The sequence below is a fragment of the Trichechus manatus genome, unplaced genomic scaffold (genome assembly GCF_000243295.1).
Source record: "Trichechus manatus latirostris isolate Lorelei unplaced genomic scaffold, TriManLat1.0 scaffold00204, whole genome shotgun sequence".
NCBI classification, from domain to species: Eukaryota; Metazoa; Chordata; class Mammalia; order Sirenia; family Trichechidae; genus Trichechus; species Trichechus manatus.
Window position 1 is genome coordinate 2,722,624 of NW_004444140.1, and position 18,107 is coordinate 2,740,730.

General features: G+C 38.0%; 1 protein-coding gene across 5 annotated transcripts in view; it reads right to left on the reverse strand.

Annotated features, from left to right (window-relative positions):
• The window catches only part of NTNG1 (netrin G1), a 424,060-nt gene that overhangs the window by 265,806 nt on the left and 140,147 nt on the right, over positions 1-18,107 (reverse strand). The window lies entirely within an intron of this gene.

Here is an 18,107-nt window from a genome sequence, read left to right on the forward strand (position 1 = left end):
TGTAAGCCTTCATCTTAAGTGAGAATAACAGCACAATCGGAAGAACGTAGTCAATGTCACTGAATTGTGTATGTAGAAATTTTTGAAATGGTGTATCTTTGGCTATGTGTATTTTCACCAAAAAAAAAAAAAAAACTAAAAGTTGAGAAGTTAGAAGGTTGATATGTTGTGGGGTTGTTAACCGATGTCATAAAACAACATGTGTACTACTGTTTCATGAGAAACTATTTGTTCTGTAAGCTTCACCTGAAGTGCAATAAAATATAAAAAAAAAAAGAAAAAAATACAAAGAAAAACACATGCTAATTTTTAAAAATCATTTTACCCCAATATTTTTCTGAAGATTTTACGCTCTCAACATAAAAACAGTATACTCCAAAAGAAGACAAACTTCTCATCCATAAAGTAAATAAATGAAAAAGAATGCTCAAAAAAAAAAAACCCTAAGAGAAACAGTATAATACATTTAAAAAATATGTAGATTTCCAGAATATTTAATTAAGATGTGTTTGGGTCATTATTTATTGTAGTTATACCTGATATCTGCTTTTTAATAAGCTAACAAATAATATTTCTTTTTTTAAAAAAAAAATGTATCCCAATAATACTTAAATCCAAACCCCAAATTCTTGAATATGCAAAAGTAAAAACGAATGTTAAAATGGATTTTTTTTCATAAAATTAATAAAGGCAAGTGCCGTTAGCATAACTCTCAAATGCACCTTTCCCATGAGGAATATGTGGGATTGCCTCAGGTTATAAGGCTTGTAAGGAGACAAGAAATGCTAAGTGGGAAGTTACACTCTACAAGACTTGGAAAGAATTTTTTTTTAACTTGCCTTGTTAAGGCTAATTACCAGAGATGAAAAGAGCTAGATAACTTAGAGTATTCATTAGCTCTCTCACTCCACTAAGCAGCCATCCCCAAAGTGCTAATATCTTCCTTATTACAGTCTTAAAACGTTTCATATTCACTATTTATGACTTGCACTTCGAAAAGACCAATTTCCTGATTAATACCTAAATGGAAAGAGTATAAAATTTGCCTCAAAAATTAGCATGGCCCTCAAAGGCGTAAGCCTGCCTATCTTAAAGGCTTTAAGAAAATAAAGAGGAAAGGGGATAAAAAAAAGCCAAACCTAGAATAGTTATTAGCTTTCCACACACACTCGCTCACTCTCACACGCATACGTCCATTTACCAAAGGCAATGCAGCCACATCCTTGGTTAGTAATTTGCGGTGTTTCAAAGTGTGGGGTATACTCCCATTACCCTTCACAATAAAGTCAGCATTGACCCCGTAGCTTTTTTTTCCTTTTTGAACTGTTTGCAACAGTAACTCATACTTGAGTTAACAGCCAACTTTGCATTATTTGTGCTAGATTACAATTACCTTCCTTTTGCCACCAGATCCTCTGATGGGCTGATTTCCCAATCCACTTACAGTACGACAGTTCCTCTAATTACAAACGTTCATTGCTATAAATAAAGTTGTGCACTAGGTCAGATGTGTTTCTACTCTGTCCACCACCAAACAGATGGCACCAGGAGTCATACTAGAATTACAAATAACCCTTTGTCTTTTTTTTTTTTTTCCTTTTTAGGTGAAAGGAGAGATTGTAATTTTTCTTTTCTTTTTTAACCCAAGGCAAATATGCTCCTGGAAAATATGCATACCATACTCTTAAATCAACATAAGTGACTTTATGAACTTTGGTTTCACGTATTTATTTCTCAACTCCTACCTACTACCTTGCGTAATTAAAATTTTACTATGTTGCCGTTATTATGTTTGCTACAGCCAGATTAATTTTTCTTCTTTGATCACAGCATTACCCTGCTCGCAAACCTTCAATGGTTTTGGATTATCAGAAATTACCAGAAAAAATCCAAACTCCTTACTTGGGCATTCTGAGTCCACCACAGTTAGATCCTAAATGACCTTTGCAGTCTTCTTTAACAATAAAATAAATCTCTATTTTAGCCACCAGCCTACTTCTTTTCTCATAGACATGTTTTGAACTTTCATGATAAAATACATTTTCTATTGCCTTCTCCACCCTAAATGCCCTCATTACCCTTATCCCTCATGCAAATCCTCCATTCTGACCTTCCTAACCAGTCTACTGACATCGGTGGTTCAGCGATAGAATTTTCACCTTCCGTGCAGAAGATCTGGGCTCGATTCCTAGTCAATGCACCTCATGTGCAGCCACTACCCCTCTGTCAGCCTCCATCACAAGCTGTCATGCTGAACATGTTTTAGTGGAGTTTCCAGACTAAGACAGACTAGGAAGAAAGGCTGGCAATCTACTTCTGAAAGTCAACCAATGAAAACCCTATGTATCACAATGGTCTGATCTGCAATTGATCATAGGATGGTGCAGGACCAGAAGTGTTTAGTTCTGTTGTGCATGGGGCTGCCATAAGTCAGGGGTCCATTCAATGGCAACTAATAACAGCAACCAGTCTACTTAGTCTCCCTACCTGTCTCCTCTCATATGCCATTAACTGTCTGGAATGATCCAATTTCATGTGATTTACTAATTGTATTACTACATGTACACTAGCTTTTTAAAATACCTTTATAAATCTTTCCATGTAAATATATAAATCAGGGAAGAATTCTATTAGTCCATGAGTTGTAATTTTTAGCTTCAAAATAAATACTTATTATGTGCATTAACTCCCCTGGGCCTTATCTCATATCCTTTCTTTTATGGTTAGTTCACTATGTATCTTATTTTTCTTATGTGAGGGTAAACTCCTGGAATGCAATTTTTTTCTGTGGTTCACAGTGGTCGGGCACAGTATCTTATACAAACCGTGTCTACCTTATTACTGAATGTTGAACCAACAAATGATACATTATAATACAGTGTTATCCTTTTAAGTAATAAATTTGTCATCTAAGACCAACAAAAGACTTGGAGATAAAATATTAATTATAATATTTATATGAGTTTTTATGATGTTTTCTAATCCCATGAAATACACAAAGAAATAAATTTTAACTGTCATCAGTTCCTACATGATGTTAATAAATCTACTTATTGTCATGAAACTGGCGACTGTAAGTTGTCTGTTTAAAAAAAAAAAATCTTAGCTTCTTACATGGCATTTATCGCATTTGTGATTAAGTAATCATTTGTATATTTATTTGTCTAATATTTTTATTTCCTACTAGATTGCCCTCATTCCATGAAGGCAAAGACTATGTCCACCTTGTTCATTTTATCATCTCCAGTACTTAGCATAGTGCCTGGCACGTGGCAGGGGCTCAGTAAATATTTGTTGGCTCATTGAATTAAGGAATGAATAATTAAAAAAATAATAAATGAATAAAAGAACATCTAATATTCGCCAACACCCCTACTTCTTTGGGCTGTGACCCACCCTAGCAGTATAGCTCTTACTGGGCTGAAACTGTAGTTCAGCAAGGCTCTCTACATCTCTTGCCTTGCTTTTCCCCTCCCCATGATTCAACTTGGTGAGCAGTCCCAGCTGGGACCTCTTTTCTCTCTGTGAAAAATATTGGCTTTGAATCTGTGGCTTGCATTCATCAGGTTTGTCAAGCAACAGAAGCAGCATGTTCAAGGATTTGATTGCTTGGGATCTCTAAACATTAGCCTCTTGACAATAGTATTGCTTGGTAATGATAGTGGAGATGCGGGTAGTCTGAAGCCTAGAGAAGCTAAGTGGGAGGATGTCAAAACAAGAGTAACTCTACCCCAACATTCTCAGAACTCACGTGCCCTGGAAACTAAGTAGCAATAAAGGAAATGACTGTTGCCTGAAGGCCCTGGACAAAAGCCAGAGGCAGATGCTTCTATGGTCCATTACTCTACCTGTAGCTACTTTTGTCTTGTTTCTGATACTACATGAATTTCATCTCATGAAAGCTATTGCTGGAGGCAGAGGAGATCCTCTCCTCACTGAAGAACTTCAGAGTGAAATGGGAATCCCATTGTCCCCACATCTAGTTTCTGAGGTGGGCAAAAGCAGAAATCCTCAAACAACCTCAGAAAGTAGCCAGCAAGAAGAGATGTATCTCTTCCCTGCCCCACAAAGCCTCTTTATATTTTGTATTAACAGAAATCACTCTTGTGAGAGACCAATTCAGGTAGGATAGCAAGAAAGCTGGGAAGGCCCAAAAACTCATTCATTTTCATATGATGTCATCATTGAGAAAACTACTAGTGTGAGAGGATCAAATGTTTTCCCTTTCTTTCATTGTTTATTACCATTGAGACATGGCCAAATTTTAATTTTCAATGTATATCTTTTTGTATATTTCAGAGTAATTTTTTTAGATAAACTTGAATTTACATTCAAAATTACAGAGTGAAACATTTGCATAGTCATGGTTCTGTGGTGTCTCCCTCACCTAGCTCAGTATTTATGGCAAGTTTCTGGTCTCAAGAGTGTATGGTCACTAGGATGGCGTTTAAACCAAAAGAATTATAGCTAAAATAACTAAAAGCTTAATTATATTTCTGACTCAGATATAAAGAAAATGAAAAGATTTTAAATAATAAATCATTTACAGGAGAAAATAGAGACTTAATAAAACAGAAATTAGTCCTCAAAATATCTGCGGCATTGATAGCACACTTGTGATTGTCAGCTGCTGCCATTGAGTTGGCCCTCAACTCAAGGCAACCCCATGCACAACAGAACAAAAAGCTGCTCAGTCCTAAGTCCATCCATATGATCAGTTGCCGATCAGACCATTGTGATTCATTGGCTGATTTTCAGAAGTAGATTGCCAGGCTTTTCCTCCTAGTCTATCTTAGTCTGGAGGTGCCGCTGAAATTTGTTCAGTATCATAGCAGCATCCTAGCCTCCACTGACAGAGGGCTGGTGGCTGCACATGAGGAGCACTGGCTGGGAACTGAACACAGATCTTCTGCACGAAAAGTGAAAATTCTACCATGGAACTACCAATACCCTCTTCGTGGTACACTTAGAGAGGGAAATGATTGATTTATATTTGAATGAAGCAGATAGAAAGATCAGGTTTTATCCTGGGGTGCTGGAAAAGACATATAATGAAAGTAATGAAGCAAATATAAATTATCCATTACTAGAAGAATAATATTTTCAGGAGGGAAAATAGAGTAGAGCTTGAGGAATAAACCTAGAACCCTTTAGTCTAATAAGTTCTGAATTTATCTATGAAAATTATCCAAAACAACAAGTTCAAGTTTAAACTACATGACCCTAAAGATACTTTTTCTGTGTCTAATTTTGATTGTTTTATTGGTAAGTAAATCAAAGCTGTGTTACTGCAGTGCAGTGAACTACTTTATATGGCCCTTCTAGCCATGGTCTTGTGACTTCCACAAAATGATTAGGTGGGACTATGCAAATAAGGTTCTTGTGGCCCACCAAGGGGATTGGGCAATCTGCTAATAATAATAATAATACAAACAAAGTGCATGGAACTCTTGCAAGGGGGAGACTATGTAAATAAGGTGAATGGAACCCTTGTAGAGGATTGGTCAGTTTGCTATCCACTAGGCTTAAAGGAAGCCAATCCCAGAGGCAGAGGGGAACCTCACTACCATCAAGAAGACCTGGTGAAGATTGGATAAACCCCTGAAACTATTACCCTGAGATAATCTTTAAATTTTAAACCAAAAATATTCCCTGAAGTCTTGTAAAATCAAACAGTAGTTTAGTTTAGCAAAAAATGTCTGCCTTGAGCATTATGCTCTTTTAAGGACTATATATAGGGGATCAAATTGGCAACAGCAACTCCAAAGATTAGATAAGAACCCTATGGGGTAGTGAATTTATGTCAGTGGGGGAGGAACCACTCAGAAAACGAGGGTGGTTGCACAACTCAAAGAATGTAATCAGTATCACTAAATGGTACATGCAGAAACTGTTGCATTTGTGTATGTTTTGTCATGTATATTCTCAACAACAACAAAATAATAAAATATGGTATGCAATTTGTAGTGAATGTTAGTTTTGAGAAATAGAAAGAGAGGACTCCATTTAAAAAAAAAAAAAGAAGAGCTGGGAGTAGAGCACATCCTTTGGACCTAGGGTTCCTATACTGAGAACCTATTAGACCCAGGAGATAGAGCTGTAATACTGTAGGTGGCAGCAGAGTGAGATGGAAGAAAATAGGAGATCAGTGCAAGGTGGCATAGTGGGCTACCTGAGCCGTGGAGCAAGGTAGCTTCAGTGGGTTTCCAGACCATGAAGTGAGAAGCTGAAAGCCTTCGGGCAGGAGGCTTACTGGCTGAGTGGGGTGCCTCCGGAAGCTTCTTTGGTGGAACTAGGCTTGACAACCCACATAGCGACAGAGCTGCGTGTCTTTGGGCAGAAGGCTTCCTGGTGGAGTTGGGTGCCTCTGGGCACTTATCATCAGAGCTAAATAACACCTGCCTGAGCATGGCAGAGGCTGGCCAAGGGCCAAGGGCCAAGGCTGAGAGTGAGAGTCCAGTGGCAGAGAAGCAGAAGCTGCCTGCAAGCACAGCCAAAAAGTAGTTGTCCTGACTGAAGAACTGTATCCTGAGTCATTCCTGTTACTTCCAAGTTGATCCTGATCCTAAATTGCAACCAGTTATTTCCCTACTAAGTCCCACAATTGAGAGTATAGTCTGTGAGTTCTGAGTGGCCATTGCAACGAATTATCAAACCCAGCAGAGAAATAAAGAGTGCCGTGGGAGGGACAGCTGGTGTCGGAATTGGTAAAAATGTTGGAGAGAGGAGGTATATCTGACTTCCATCTTACAGGAATCAGCTTTGGGCTGATGCTGATCTTGATTCTCTCTCCTCCTCCTTGTGAAGTTAGACGACCTCTGACACCATGCCGTTTTTACAGTTACACTTTATGTGACCCAGAGTCACAATATGCTTCCTAATATGGACAATCCTTTCAGGGGACCTTGTCAATTATTCCTATTATTTATAACACTGAGCTTTCCCATTGAACATATCATCTATGCTGTGATTTATCTAGTAAGCGCCTGAGCGTGAAACAGCTACTGGGGCCAGTAATACAGATGAAAACCATAGGAAGTTTTTAATTACAGACTGCTTTGGAGTTGTGATTGAATAAAAATGTATCAGGAAAACTGGCAACAACAACAATAAAAAAAAAAAAGCATGAAAATGGGAACAATTAGACTAGAATAAAAATTATTGGGCTACTTTGGAACAAATACTTACAATTTTAATGGATTTCTAGTTGTTAAACTCCAACATTTTATACAGGCATACCTCGTCTGAATTGCACTTCACTTTATTGTGCTTCACAGATACTGTGTTTTTTACAAATTGAAGGTTTGTGGCAACCTTGCATTGAGCAAGTCTATTGGCACCATTTTTCCAACAGCATGTGCTCTCTTCATGTCCCTGTGTCACATTTTGGTAATTCTTTCAATATTTCAAATTTTTCATTATTATTATATCTGTTATAGTAATCTGTGATAAGCGATCTTTGATGTTCATATTGTAATTGTTTGGGGGCACCAGGAAACGCGCCCATAGTAGACAGTAATCTTAATAAATGTTGTGTGTGTTCTGACTGCTCCACCAACAGGCCATTCCCCTATCTCTCTCCCTATTCCCTGAGACACAACAATATTGAAATTAGGCCAATTAATAACCCTACAATGGCTTCTAAGTGTTCAAGTGAAAAGAAGAGTCCCACATATCTCACTTTAAATCAAAAGCTAGAAATGATTAAGCTTAGTGAGAAAGGTATATCGAAGGTTGAGACAGGCCAAAAGCTAGGCCTTTTGCGCCAAACAGTTAGCCAAGCTGTGAATGCAAAAGTTCTTGAAGAAAATTAAAAGTGCTACTCCAGTGAACATACAAATGATAAGAAAGCGAAACAGCCTTATTGCTGACATGAAGAAAGTTTCAGTGGTCTGGATAGAAGATCAAAACAGCCACAACATTCCCTTAAAACAAAGCCTAATCCAGCACAAAGCCCTATCTTCAATTCTAGGATGCTGACAGAGGTGAGGAGGCTGCAGAAGAAAAGTATGAAGCTAGTAGAGGCTGGTTCTTGAGGTTTAAGGATTTTTCCTTAAAGATGTCTCCATAACATAAAAGTTCAAGGTAAAGCAGCAAGTGTTGATGTAGAAGCTGTAGCAAGTTATCCAAAAGATCTAGCTAAGATAATCGATGAAGGTGGCTACACTAAGCAATAGATTTTCAGTGTAAACCAAACAGCCTTAGATTGGAAGAAGATGCCATCTAGGACTTCTATAGCTGGAGTGGAGAAGTCAATGCTTGGCTTCAAAGCTTCAAAGGATAGGCTGACTCTTTTGTTAGGGGCTAATGCAGCTAGCGACTTTAAGTTGAAGCCAAAAGTCCTATGGCCCTTAAGAATTATGCTAAATCTACTATGCCTGTGCTCTATAAATGGAACAATACAGCCTGGATGACAGCACATCTGTTTACAATATGGTTTACTGAATATTTTAAGCCCACTGTAAAGACTTACTGTTCAGAAAAAAAGATTCCTTTCAAAATATTACTGCTCATTGACAAGGAGCCTGGTCACCCAAGAGATCTGATGGAGACATACAAGGAGATTAATGTTGTTCTCATGCCTGCTAACACAGCATACATTCTGCAGCCCTCGGATCAAGGAGTAATTTCGACTTTCAAGTCTTACTATTTAAGAAATACATTTTGTGAGGCTATAGCTTTCATAGATAGTGAGTCCTCTGATGGATCTGGGCAAAATAAATTGAAATTTTCTGGAAAGGATTCACCATTCTAGGTGCCATTACAAACATTCATGATTCATGGGAGGAGGTCAAAATATCTACATTAACAGGAGTTTGGAAGAAGATCATTCTAACCCTCGTGCATAACTTTGAAGGGTTCAAGACTTCAGTGGAGGAAGTGACCTTCGATTTGGTGGAAATAGCAAGAGAACTAGAATTAGAAGTGGAGCCTGAAGATGTGACTGAGTTGGTGCAACCTCATAAAACTTTAACAAAGAGTTGCTTCTTATAGACGAGCAAAGAAAGTAGTTTCTTGAGGTGGAATGTACTCTGGGTGAAGATGCTGTGACCATTGTTGAAATGACAACAAAGAATTTAGAATATTACATAAACTTAGTTGATAAAGCAGTGGCAAGCTTTGAGAGGACTGACTCCAATTTGGAAGAAGTTCTACTGTGGGTAAAATGCTATCAAACATTGTTGCATGCTACAGAGAAATCTTTCTTGAAAGGAAGAGTCAATAGATGCAGCAAACTTCATTGTTGTCTTATTTTAAGAAATTGCCATAGCCACCCCAACCTTCAGCAACCCCCACCCTAATCAGTCAGCAGCCATCAACATTGAGGCAAGACCCTCCACCAGCAAAAAATTACGACTTGATGAAGGCTCACATGATGGTTAGCATTTTTTAGCAATAAAGTATTTTTTAATTAAGGTATGTACATTGTTTTTTTAGACATAATTCTATTGCACACTTAATAGACTACAGTATAGTGTAAACATAACTTTTATATGCACTGGAAAACCGAAAAAATTCGTGTGACTCACTTTATTGCAATATTCGCTTTATTGCAGTGGTCTGGAACCAAACCCACAACATCTCTGAGGTACGCCTGTAGTGCACTTTTTTAGCCCAGTATTTCCTAAATGCCTTTTCTCTGCTGTCCCTAATTCCAACCAAATTTTGGTTATTCCCCTTAAAGAGCTAATGAATTTTTAGGATTCTTTCAAGTATTAATTTACTTTCCATTTTCCCTTTGGGCTTTTCAGAATAAGTATTTTGCATTCTCTGCAATCTTTTTTTTCTTTGCTTCCTCCATTCCAAAGATTAAAACATGTAAACAACAATAACAACAAAACACCTTTGTTCTCTTTCTATATAGACGGTTACATTAACAGACTCAAGTCTTTTCCTCCTCAGTTTGGGCTTGCCAATATGTGCTCTTGGCATGGAATGTGAAATCTTCGTCTAGTGAAAGGCACTCAGTGAAGTGCCTTTCTGAAGTACCTTCTCTGGAGACAGATTCCTGGGCTCCAATCCTGCTCTGCCATTTGCTTGCTTATGAACTCAAACGAGTTATTTAATCTCTGTGCCTCAGTTTCCTCATTGGAAAGTAAGGATAATAATCCATCTTAGTGAGAGAGTAAACACAACCGTGCTTAGTACACAAAATTTGCCATGTGAGTGTTTGCTGTTCTTATAAACTGTATCTACTTGTGCATGCCACTAAAAAAATTAAATACAATATAAATACAAAGTCTATTATGATTAGGGTTTTACTTTAGTTAGCAAAAAAAAATTTTTCTTTTTGGTCATTTTGTCTAGAGAATAAACGGAATGACATAATTTATTTCAGAGAAATTTAATGTAGTGACAATTTTTCCAGGAAAATCATGTGGATTTTTTTTCCTCAAGCACTAATAAAGTGATAAAAAAAAATTTCTTAAAGTCATTAAAACATTTATTAAGGATAACCCTGGGCAAACCATTAAGTAAAAGAGCATATAATCCCAGTAAGAGCATTTGACTTAATGATATTTATCCCACAAATCCAAATGTAGATGATCCTATCTACACAGGCAAGACTGACAAAACCATCGTAGGGTTAGGGATTAACCCGACAGTGTCTTTCATATAATGTTTTAATCCCACTTGTCCAAAATTGAAAATGGGTAAGGAGGTTCTATTATCACTGACAATGTCCTAAATAATAAAATAATCTTGAGATAAATGGCTCTCTGGGTTACCCTAAGCCTGAGGGTACTGAAATAAAGGGGAAGCCTGGGAAGGAATGCTAGATTACGAAATTGGGTATGTAGGGTACTTTCTCATTTATGAACTCATAGAGAGACTAAGACACTGTATTTTAGTTCCAGGAAATTGTGGCCAGCTACATCTATGACTTTTGTGCTCCATCCCATTTCTGCAGAGCACGGTTGCATCTACAGCTTTGCTTACACCCTGCCCTGCTTCTCGATGGCTAACATGGGGGAAGAGTTCTCTCAGCTGGAGCCCCAGTGAAGAGGGTTCTAATCCTTCTCCATCTGCTACCCATCCTTAGACCACTTACAAACTTAGACCATTATAAACATGCAGGCATCAAATTGGCTGCGGCAGAGTCAAGCTGGTATTTTTGGATATATTCACAACCAGTTCCAAATCAGATGACTGGAACAGCTGTGCAGCAATGCAATTTATTCATTAAGATGTACAAAATGACTGCATTGACAGGTTTTGATCCTTTCATTGTCTTAAAAAGAGAGCAAGTCCTCTATTTCCAAAGACCTGATTGGAAAATTGAGGTGAAATATTCAAGAGACGAGATGCACTCTTTAAATTAAGATTTTTATTAGCTTATGCACACTTAAATTACAAAATAACTACTTGGAATGGATGTACATCCCAAGGCAGACTTTTCTCAAATATTTCTCAAGACCTAGCTATACAATCTTGGGATACTTTTAACAAAAATGGGTTCCAGTGATGTCACAGTTACCAACTAAAATATTTTCTACTTTTAATTTTATGAATTGTGACACAATTGATTTCTGAATTTGTTCAATCTAAATCATTAAAAAGGCAATTGAGATCACATCAATAGCGTATAATTTTTTTTAATCACTTATGATTATTTTTTGAATCAGATTTCCCTTTCTACTTATGTACAGGAAAGATCCCGAGCAGGATGCTGAAGCATTGAGGAATGTGGAAGGATGAGAGAAGTTAGAAATTCACACCAGAAAGAAAATCTCCATATCTCCAGGTAAGCAAAAACATTTCAAAGTCAAATCTGTCAGAAATGGAAGCCAGCTCAGTTTGGACAATAAAATAACAGTTTGGATATTTTGACCGGTAAAGAAGAGGCATAAAGGAGGGCTGATTAATTCAGTTAGAATATGAGACTAACTGGAAAAAGTCATTCTCTTGATTAAACACTTCATTTGCCCTCCATTTTCTGCAGGGTAAATGCCAGGTGCATGGCTTATAAAGACCATCCCAGTTTTATCCTGTCTTCCTCTCTGGCCTCCTATTCCTCTCTCTTCCTCCTCCAGGTTTACAGAGCTACTTAAGCAGGGTTCTCTGCAACTTCAAGTGCAGCTCCTTCTGCCCGGACCGTCCTTCCCTCAACCCTTTCTAAGAGCTCTTATTCAGTTCTCCCCTGCGATGCATTCTGTAACCTCTCCAGACTCTGTTAGACTTACTTCAGACACCTTTCATGTTAATTGCTTGCTAGTTTGCATGTCCTTTCACAAAAGGATGAGCTCTTTGAAGGTTGGGATTATGCCTTTTATTCATACTGAAAAGGAAAGCATGGGGTTTGGATCTGGTAAGTGTTCGATACATCTGTTCATTGAATGAATGAATGAATGAGACCAGTTAGTGGCTCACAGTTCCAGAAAACACTGAGTACGCCCCACCCTTGTTCATGTCTCCTGAAAGTATCTTTGGTTAAGTAAGGAAGTTGATGCGAGGCCAGTGGAAGTTTATCCTCTGTAAAGGGAAAAGGCAGTTAAACTGAACTGTGGGTCAGGAGCAACAATGGATCAATAATGTCATTTTTGTTTTAAAAGGACAGCCACATTTAGCCATCAAATAATTACAAGGATCTTTAAATGTTTGAGGTGTGACTATAAGTAATGAAATGACTTCAATAAACAACACACGAAAGCCAGTTTCATTAACTTTAAGACACACTCTTACACATACATTTAATATGCTGCTTTTACAATTATGACAACAGCTATAAACAGTCCAAACACACATTTTCCGTTTTCTCAAAATGTAGTTATATTTTAAGAGTGCAATAATATAAACCATTTATTTTAGCAGAATTGGTCTTAGTTGTAAAAGATAAAATAATGTATGAAAAGGACAGTAGAGGGTGGTACCAGGGATGCTGTGAAAAATAGGACTCATTTCTCAGGATTCCAGGCAGCTTCAAAATATGCTGAAATTAGAGTTTTCAAACCAAAGACACTTGTTTTGTAGGTAACTTTATTCCCATAATAGCCTCAGCCCCATTTCCCACCATAATGGTCTGTCAGAATGGAGGAATTTGGGAGTAACTGTTGAAACACTTGAATTACTAGAATTTCCTACTAGACTTGAACTTAGACAGTGACCAAACACAACTGCTCTTTCTTACCCTCTGCTTTGTCTTGACCAAACTTTAGTCAGGATTCTGTCCTTCCTACAAGCCCGTGAACTCTGCTTGCCCCCAAGCACAGCAAGCACTACAAAAGTGGAACATGCCCCCTTTCCAGCTTCTCCTAAGAATCCGCTGACCACAGCAAGACACCTTTTCTGCTGGAGCCCACTGGTCATTTCCCCTTGTTCATCCATTTTCCACTTCAAAGTTCCTGCTAATCTCTGCATGACCTTCCTTACCCTGTAAAAGACAAGCCTTTTTCTGTTTGATTTTGAAATGCTTGCTAATTTCTGATATTGAAGCATTCCCCCTATAGCAATAGTTTCTCTTTCTGAATAAAGCCTCTTTCTATCTAAGTTCAAATCTGTTTTCATTTGACAACAGGTACTCTCAAAGAAACAACAAGGCAGTCAATGAGAAAGGAAAATATTTCAAGAATTAATTCCTGTCTAGTTCTAGCATTCAAGTCATACAGGAAAAGAAGAATTTTTTTTCATATTTTTTTTTACTGTTGTACTTTAAGTGTAAGTTTACAATTCAAGTTAGTCTCTCATACAAAAATTTATACATACATTGTTATGTGACCCTAAATTGCTCTCCCTATACTGTGACAGCACACTCCTCCTTTCCACCCCTGATTTCCCATGTCCATTCAACCAGCTCCTGACCCTCTCTGCCTTCTCATCTAACCTCTGGACAGAAGCTGCCCATTTAGTCTCATGTATCTACTAGAGCTAAGAAGCACACTCTTCAAGAGTATCATTTTATGTCCCATAGCCCAGTCTAATCTTTGTCTGAAGAGTTGGCCTCAGCAATTATTTTAGTTCTGGGATGACAGAGAGTCTGGGGGCCACGTCTTCCAGGGTCCCTCCAGTCTCAGTTAAACCATTAAGTCTGGTCTTTTTACTAGAATTTGAGTTCTGTACCCCACCTTTCTCTGCTCCATCAGGGACTCTCTATTCTCTTCCCTGTCAGGGTGGTCATTGGTGGTAGCCGGGCACCATCTAGTTCTTCTGGTCTCAGGATGATGCAATCTCTGGTTTATGTGGCCCTGTCTATCTTGAGGGCTAACACTTTCCTTATATCTTTGTTGTTCTTCATTCTCCTTTACTCCAGGTGGCCTGGGACCAATTGATGCATTTTAGATGGCCACTCGCCAGCTTTTAAGACCCCACGTGCCAGCCATCAAAGTAGGATGCAGAACGTTTTCTTAATAAACTTTGTTATGCCAATTGACCTAGATGTCCCCTGAAAATATGGTCCCCAGAACCCCGCCCCTGCTACTCTGTCCCTCGAAGTGTTTGGTTGTATTCAAGAAACTTTTTAGCTTTGGTTTAGTGGAAAAGAATTTAATCATAAGAGCCCTGAGTATATTTTCAGCTGGACTAATGCATTTTCTTTTATTTCCAGCCTTTCCACTACTGTGAAAAGCCAACAATTCAAAAACAACTGTCCCATCTCTTTTCTCATCTTCTCATTTATCAATGTTCCAATATCTATGCTCTGGGTTACTTCTTTTGGGTAATTACTCTATCTTTATGAAGAAAAACTATCTGTGTCATAAGGGTATAGTGGTTATGATGTTCAGTAATCTTAAATTCAAAGTGATTTTTTAAAAATAATTTATTTCATTTTTGCTGTTGTTGAGAATATACACAGCAGAACATACACCAATTCAATAATTTCTACATGTACAACTCAGTGACATTGTTTACCCTCTTAGACTTGTGCAACTACTCTCACCTTCCTTTTCCAAGAAAGAGCACAACACTCAAGGCAGACATTCTTTACTAGTTAAGTTAAACTATTGTTTGGTGTTAAGAAGACATCAGAGAATATTTTAGATTTAAGGTTTAGGGTTTAAAGATTACCTCAGAGTAGTAGTACCAAGGGTTCATCCAGCCTCCATGGCTCCAGAAAGGCTGGATTCCATAAGAATTTGAAATTCTGTTCTGCATTTCAGAATTCTTTTATAGAATCTTATATCAAAATGTCCAGTGCTGGTAGCCAGGCACCATCCAGTTCTGGTCTCATGGCAAAGGGAGCAGCTGTTCATGGAGGCAATTAGGGACACATTGCATTCCCTCCTCCTATTCCTGACTCCCCTTCTTCCTCTATTGTTACAGGTGAATAGAGACCAATTGTTGTACCTTAGATGGCTGCTTGCAAGCTTTTAAGAACCTAGGCAGTATGCAACAAACTAGGAGGTAGAACAGAATGCCAAAAAATACCTTGCATTTGCAAATGACTTACTATCTGAGTTCTCAAGTCACAGAGGGAAGGTTATTACTAAAACATGAAGCACGTCTTATTTCATTTTCATTATTTTACTGTTTTGGTTATTTTTTTTTTCTTATTTGCTGGGATGTATATTAGTTAAAATATTTTCTTAGTTGTAACCCATAATTTTAAAAGTCCTAAGTATTTTCAGTGCTCTACTTTTGAGTATTTTGAATTATTATTGTTGAAGTTATTCATGACTATGATTAATGGACATAAAAAATAAGGCCAAAGGGGTAAGAAACATAGGAATATTCTTTAATCTTCCTCTTCTGGGCAAAGGTATGGTATTTTTGGCAAGGATGTATGAAGCCTCTTTTAGCCTCTAAAATTCTTCACCTAATATAGTCACAAGCTTTCAAAGTCACAGATAGGTATACAATCATGTTTAAGCAATGCTTTTTTTCTTGTCCCCAAATGAAGCGATTAGATTAGCTTTTCACTAAATAAAAGGCTGTTCCTACTTTTAATCCTTAACTCATCTGTTTCTTTCAAAAGTACTTTCCGATTTTAATTTATTATGATCTCCCATTGCAATGAAATCCTATTATCGTAAATCCTTTCCTAGTGCTGGCAGTCAATCCTTGAACACAGCAGATAATGCGTGTTCTTATGCATCACATCACCCCATGTGGTTTCCTACAGTGAGGCAAGTTCTTCACAGGGCTATGGTATGGGTTCTTCAGAAGGAAGCCGGGGAGTTCTTGAGCCCTGTTGCGAGGCTGACTCAAACAACAGTAGCAACAGCAGCAGCAGTTGCCATGTGTCTGCCACTGGGAAGTGAGGTACCCCGACAGTCAAGAGGTAAAATAACAACAAAGTCGTCAAGAGTTTGTTATTTTAGCTTACTGGGTACCAAGAAAACCTTGGGAAGTACTTATTTACCTCAATTTTACAGTCCAACTGGTGTGCAAGGTTTTCATATCATACAGTTTGTATCAACTCAATTTTATCATTGATTGTTTTTCCCGATGTTAAACAGATCTGATGGTGACTCCAGCCATCACTCTGTTTATTTAAAGAACACATTTTCCAAAGCCTGTTCTCCATTTTACAGCTTTACTGGAGCATTCTCATGTCAACCAATCCCCCTGGGCTTTTAGAAGTGATGAATCCTAAAAGATGTTTTCCCCACAGAAACCACAAGGTAAATGTAACAAGTAATCAATCTTCCGAGCAGCCATCAGGCAGCCACTTAACGAACATACTACACAAACAAAATAATAAATCTAAGCACTGTCCCAAATAGTAATTAATCTAATCAGCTCCAAGTGATGTGTTTGTTCACCGTACACTATTTTGTTTCATAGTTGTCTTAGTTAAAGATGTCATAGACAGTACAAATGTGGTAACCAGCTTAAAAGAATACTAATTTCAAGAGAAACGTGTGACACAAATGTTTATGCAGTGTGAGATGTTTGTTCCTTTGTTTGCAGAGAGCAACAACACATATCAATGTCACAGTAAAACAAAAAAAGGACAAATGCTTCGAAATAAAAGAGGAAACAAGAGTGACACTACAAAGCATCAGGTAAGCCAGTAAAGACGTGAGACAATTATACTATGATCTACACCAATAATTGCCTTCTGAGTAAGGGCAGATAAACCTAATTATACATGGCCCAATATTTCAAATGAAAAAAACATAGAAAGCCAAAAGAATACCCTTCCCTAATACCTGTGACTCACAGACTGGGAAGAGGGTTGGTTGATTTTCCAGGTAAAGTGCGTAGCATGGGAGTTAATTCTGATAATTTGGAACAAAGGGATAAACCCAAATTCCTTACCAGCTGTTTTCTTTGCTGGATCCTGAATTCAACAATTTCAAATATTATCAGTTAACTCTTATCCCTGAACTTCACTTTATGACGTGAGACCAGATCATTAGTGCTGGGTGGCTGCCACAAGAGTAAACAGGGTAAAGAGTAAAAAGAGTAAAGAGTCACCAGGTTGCATTTGTAATTAAAAGTTGGTCTAGAAGTGTTATATACAATGATATTCAGCCTTACTTTAGTTTAGTTCAGACTCTACTAAGTAACACGGGTTTTCTTGAGACTGTGTTTGGAAGCTGAGTGAAGCCACTTTCAGACTTTTAGACCTGTTTAGAGAAATATATATGAAATTAAGGTAGTGAGTTTCAAATGTTTGGTTATAAAAAGTTTTCCCTGGCATCATTTCTTTCTTTTTGGGTGGGAAAAATGAAGTAAAGAAGGAAGGAATTCTACAAGGAAACACTAAGACTTAGCTTCCTACAGGAAAGAGGGTGACAGTATGTCTACTCATTTTGTGGTGTAGGGTCACTATGAGTCAGAATCGATGTGAAGGCAGTGGGTTTGTTTTGTCTATGCCTATTTCTGGTATTGGTGATATTCCTCATGCAGTGTCCTGTCTTAGTTAGCTAGTACTGCTGTAACAGAAATACCACAAGTGATGGCTTTAACAAAGAGAAGTGTATTCTATCACAGTCCAGTAGGCTACAAGTCCAAATTCAGGGTGTCGGCTCCAGGGGAGCGCTTTCTCTGTCGGCTCTGAGGAAAGTCCATGTCATCAATCTTCCCCTGGTGGAAGAGCTTCTCCGCACAGGGACCCCAGGTCCAAAGGACACTTCCTGCTCCCAGCACTGCTTTTTTGGTGGTATGAGGTCCCCAACTCTCTGCTCACTTCCCTTTCCTTTTAATCTCTTGAGAAATACAAG